Below are 6,000 nucleotides of genomic sequence, written 5' to 3' on the forward strand. Positions count from 1 at the left end.
GTGCTATTCTAAGCTCTAGCAATATTAACTGGTCTAACAGCAACTCTGTGAAGTAGGTACTACTGTTGACTCTGTTAATTTTACTCTTTGGAAAACTGAGGACAGAGAGGTTGAGTAACTTGGTCAGGGTCACAGAGCTGGTAAGTAGGAGAAGTGGGATTTGAGCCTATGCTTAATGGTAGAGTCTAAGCTGCAGTTTAGAAACATTAAGATATTTTATAACTTTGCTTGCGAATTAATACATCTCTTGATCACAGCTCACATGATTTTAAGTTCAGTGTTTGAACAAATAAAGCATAAAATATTGAAATTTAAAGACTAAAGCTTCCTTAGTTTTGCTTTTTTTCTAGGAAAAGCAAGTCAGAAGTTGACTATTATAAAGTAAAGGCAATGTAGAAATAGCTGACATCCATCACTAGAAAGGAAACTTAAGGAGAAAAAAGGCATGGGCATAGAAATCCACTATCAATGATTCCCATGGAATCATTTATCAGCATTTTTTGGAAATTTTGTTTCATTTGACTTCACTTGCGGTTTTTAGGTTTTTTCCTTATTGTAAAAATTTGCACATAATTATTGTACATATTTCAGATAAATTTGAAATACACAGGTGATGCTAGTTGGTCTCACCTTTTGGGGAATGGGATTAACAAAATAAGAATTAATTTCATGGTTAGTTTGCATTATGTCACTAATTTACAACACATTCGAATGTAACAGTGGCATCAATGAAGTATAATCTATAAACACTTGTCATCAGGCGGACTTCTTTCTCTTGCTAAGGGCAAGTAGGTGATTGTATCAGAAACATTAAGCCCAGGTTCAGTTATGATTACCATAAATCGTAAGTATAAATTATTATGACAAATATGATTCTGCACACCATTGTGAATTGAGATCAAGATCTTACTTTTCCACAAAGAAATTTCTTCTATTTCTTTTTTTTTTTAATGTTTTATTTATTTCTAGGAGAGAGAGAGAGAGAGAGACAGCGTGAGCAGGGGAGGGTCAGAGAGAGAGGGAGACACAGACTCTGAAACAGGCTCCAGGCTCTGAGCTGGCAGTCAGCACAGAGCCCGACGCGGGGCCCGAACCCACGAACCGCGAGATCATGACCTAAGCGAAAGTCCGACGCTTAACCGACTAAGCCACCCAGGCGCCCCGAAATTTCTTCTATTTCATAAGACTAGGAGAGCGAGGTTACACATCCTTGTCACTGTGGCTCAGTTAGGTTTCTCACTTCTCATTTCTTTTTTTTTTTTAAATTTTTTAAATGTTTTATTTATTTCTGAGAGAGAGAGAGAGACAGTATGAGCAGGGGAGGGTCAGAGAGACAGGGAGGTACAGAATCTGAAACAGGCTCCAGGCTCTGAGCTAGCTTTTAGTGCACAGCCCGACGTGGGGCTTGAACCCATGAAGGGTGAGATCATGACCTGAGCCGAAGTCGGACGCTTAACCGACTGAGCCACCCAGGCTTCCCTCATTTCTGTTTTTTTTAAGTTTATTTAGTTTGAGAGAGCGAGAGTACACATGTGCACATGAATGGGGGAGGGACAGAGAGAGAGAGAATCCCAAGCAGGCTCCATGCTCAGCATGAAGCCCAATGCGGGGTTCCATCCATGGCTGAGAGATCATGACCTGAGCTGGTATCAAGAGTCAGAGCACCCCCTCATTTCTAATTTCTTTAAGACCCAGTGAATACCAACGTTTGTTTCCTCCACTCCTTGTCCTAACTAGTATATACCAAATGTTAGGTTAAAGATTAGCAAGAATTTCCCCAAATCCTAAGGAAGGTTTATATTTATTTCAAATAAGTATATTTATTTCAATAAATAAGTTCTAGTTATTTGTGGGTGGTATTAGTTAAATTCCTATTTCTGTTTCTCATCTGATGAGACCTTATGGTAATAATATCTTTGTAATTTGTACTTTAACTATTTTGTGGTACATTGAACCACCTATACCATCTCTGCTTTTTAAAAATTACTTTTCTAATGTTCCTTTCTTATATGGATATTTGAAGATCCAGTGTCTATTTCCATAAAACTTCCCTATTACTGTGAAGTCTCCATTGAGAGTTCAGGTGTGTTTTTAGTAGCTCTTTTGGCTGCTGCTTTTACAATTTTTGGCTAGTTCTTGTTTGGGGATTCAGAAAAAAAATCTGTCTTTGAGCACTTTTTACTTGCTAGTTTGGCATGATGATAATTTCCTTCCTTTGTATCTTTTTCTTTCTAGGAAAATGTAGTTGTCACATGAAACTTTTACTTTCTTTTGTGCAATTAGATAGCTGATTTGTACAGCCTGGTTTACTGTATGTATGAACCACTTGCCTAAACCTTGGAAAGAACTATTTAGATACATGAGAACTGTAATCCTCCAGCTTAGTAGGATTTAGATAAATGGATTATAGAGGCACCAAAGGAGTTGATACCACTTACTAGGTTAAACTGTACTTTGTTACTGTTTGACAGATACATAGTTCACATTTTATAACTTACTGTGTGTGCCAAAAAACATTTTTGGCCCATCAGGGTAGTAATGGGTTAGGAAAAGCAGTTCTAGCCTCTAGGGAAAATAATGCACTTACCTTTGTACTCATAAATATTATTTATATTTATTATTCATGTTCATTTGCTGCCCTTAAGTATATATACAGTACGTATTTTATCACTTTCTGAAATCACATCCATCCTTTTATCTCCTTCCTCTTCCTTTGATTGTCACAAATCCTATTCATCAAACTTCTTAGGTTTTAGCTATTCAGAGTACCATCAAGGTAGTCATTCATTCACTCACTCATTTATTCATTTTTTTTTGTTGAATAAATATTTATTGGCTAGTTGGTAGATACTAGGTGCTGCAGTTCCAAAATAATCCTATCTTTGAGATACTCACAGTTTGCCTTTTATGGTTATCAGTGAGAGGAAGAAGAAGTCCTGGGATTGGAGGAGGGGCCTGAGCAGGTAAATAGGTAATTTCAATGCTGTACAGTGAGTGATTTAAATATGTTATCTTTGGATAACAAAGAAGGATTGTTAACTGCCTAGGGGAGTTAGGAACTATTTCCTCATAAAGAGGATCCTTCATTGGGCCTTAAAGAATGAGTAGGGAGGGGCCCCTGGGTGGCTTAGTCGGTTAAGCGTCTGACTTTCGCTTAGGTCATGATCTCGCGGTTTGTGGGTTCAAGCCCCGTGTCGGGCTCTGTGCTGACTGCCAGCTCAAAGCCTGGAGCCTGTTTCAGTCTGTGACTCCCTCTCTCTCTGACCCTCCCCTGCTCANGAGAATGGCCTTAGATGATGCCAGGCAGAGCACATAGTGAGCAAGGGAAGGGGGTACATAGGGCTAAAGAATGGAATTAGAATCCAATTAACAAGATCCTTATGAGAAAAAGGGTCTTGCTGAGTATTTTATCTCAAACATGACCTTATTTAAGCATAGGGTTCTACGACCGGATTTGGTTTATATGAAGTAATTGTGATAAGATTGTGGAGGATGAATTGGAATCGATAGAGATTGGATCAACAGAATCATTTAGGAGGACACGAAACTAGTCTAGGTAGGAAAGGTCTTCACCAAGAGTCCTATTAAAGATTCAGTACAGATTTTCTGGCTCCAAAGCCATGCTCTTTCTACAACTTGGTTGTCAATCAGTCCCTCCAATGTGTGTGTAAATGATAGCCCATATAGGTACCTGTTCCAAACTCATGGTTTTTGTTTTTTATTTTTTCTTTTTAACCTCTGCATGATCTTGAATCAGCATTATGAACCTTATCTCACCTCGCCTTTGAGGAGTGGTTAGTTTGTGGTATCTCTTTTATTCCCCACTCAGGAGGTTTTGTTGCCCCTATGTCCACTCCCCAGTTAAAGAAAATTCTAGTTGCCATCCAGTATGTGACAGCTGCAAGTAGCTTTGGTCTTATCAAGTCTTTTAAAATGTACTTAAAAAGCTACTTATTACACCATGTGTTTGTGATTTTTCTTTGTAGTATCTTTTCGAACTATAATAAAAGTCACTAGATTATTAGACCTAATTTGTTGCATTTCTATAAACTGATAATCAACTACCAGAAAGAGAAATAAAGAAAACAATCCTATTTACAGTTATGTTCAAAAGAATAAAATATCTAGGAACAAACTTAACCAAGGAGGTGAAAGACCTATATATCGAAAACTGTAAGACATTAATGAAAGAAAGTGAAGATACAAATAAATAGAAAGATATCACCTGCTCATGGACTGAAAGAGTCAATATTATTAAACTGTCCATACTGCAAAGAAATCTACAGATTTAGTGTAACCCCTATCAAAATTCCTATGGCATTTTTTAAAGAAATAGAACAAGCAATCCTAAAATTTTTATGAAATTACCAAAAAAAAAACCCAAAAACAAAAAATAAAACAAAAACAGCAACAAAAAACCAAGTAGCCAAAGCAGTCTTGAGAAAGGAGAATAAAGCTAGAGGCATCACATTCCCTGATTTCAAACTATATTACAAAGCTATAGTAGTTAGAATAGTATGATATTGGCATAAAAACAGACACATAGATCAATGGAACAGGATAAAGACCACATGGATGGTCAGTTAATATATGGCAGAAAAGCCAAGAATATACAATGAGGAAAAAAAGACGGCCTCTTCAATAAATGGTGTTGGGAAAGCTAGACAGCCACATGCAACAGAATGAAACTTGACCACTGTCTTATACTATATACAAAAAGTAACTCAAAATGGATTAAAGACTTAAAAGTAAGACCTGAAACCATAAAACTCCTAGAAGAAAACATAGGCTGTCAGCTCCTCGACATTGGTCTTGGCGATGATTTTTTGAACCTGACATCAAAAGAAAAGCAATGAAAGCAAAAATAAATAAGTGTGGCTGTGTTGTACTACAAAGTTTCTACACAGCAAAAGAAAAGGAAAAGCCAGCCTACTGAATGAGAATATTTGCAAATCATGTATTTAATAAAATACATAATTTGATAAAATATATAACTCCTATAACTCAATAGCAAAAAGAAAAACCCCAAACAATCTCATTAAACAATGGGCAGTTCTGAATAGACATTTGCTAAAGAAGACATCCAGGTGGCCAACAGGTACATGAAAAGATGCTCAGTGTCACTCATCAGGGAAATGCAAGTCAAAACCACGGTGAATATCACCTCACACCTGTTAGAATGGTTACCAAAAAGCAAGAAATAACAATTGTTGGTGAGGATGTGGAGAAATGGGAACACTTGTGCATTGTTTGTGGGAAGGTAGGTTGGTGCAGCCATTATGGAAAACAGCATCGAGGTTCCCCCCAGAATTAAAAATAGAACTACCATATGATCCAGCAGTTCCACATTTAGGTATTTATCTGAAGAAAACAAAATCACTAACTTGAAAAAATATATGCACCCCATGTTCACTGAAGCACTATTTATAATAGCCAAGATATGGAAATAACCTAGTGTCCATCCATAGACGAATGGGTAAAGAAACTGATATATGTATGTGAAATAAATATAATGGAGTATTATTCAGCCATAAAAAAAAAACAATAAAATCTTGCAACAACATGGGTAGATCTCAAGGACGCTATGCCAAGTGAAATAAGTTAAACAGAGAAGGACATATATCATATAATCTCTCTTATATGTGGAATCTTAAGGAAATAAAAAAGAAACCAAGCTTATAAATACAAGAACAGATTGGTGGTTGCTAGTGGCTATTTAAAAAAATTATAATTTTGTTTGTGTGAAAAAAGATAATATCTTTGTTATTCCTTAAGAAATAGCAATAATTCTATTTATCAGAAATGATTAGAATTTTATAGACTTTGGGGCCTTTGATATGCAAGTATTAACTTTTAAACTTTATCACAATAAATGTTAAAAGGCCTTTATTTTCTGCCTTATAATTAAAAGGCCCTGTAAGGTATAGAGAAGTTAATACGTATATCTGATATTTAGTAGGATTTCATCAACATGCAGAAATATCAGATACAAATCAAATC

The 6,000-nt window shown here is 36.2% G+C and overlaps 1 protein-coding gene across 1 annotated transcript in view; it reads left to right on the forward strand.

Moving 5' to 3' along the window:
* SKAP2 (src kinase associated phosphoprotein 2) overlaps window positions 1–6,000 on the forward strand; it is a 173,081-nt gene that overhangs the window by 104,951 nt on the left and 62,130 nt on the right. The gene's annotated exons all lie outside the window — the stretch shown is intronic.

Source organism: Crocuta crocuta, unplaced genomic scaffold (genome assembly GCF_008692635.1).
Source record: "Crocuta crocuta isolate KB4526 unplaced genomic scaffold, BGI_CrCroc_1.0 scaffold197, whole genome shotgun sequence".
NCBI lineage: Eukaryota > Metazoa > Chordata > Mammalia > Carnivora > Hyaenidae > Crocuta > Crocuta crocuta.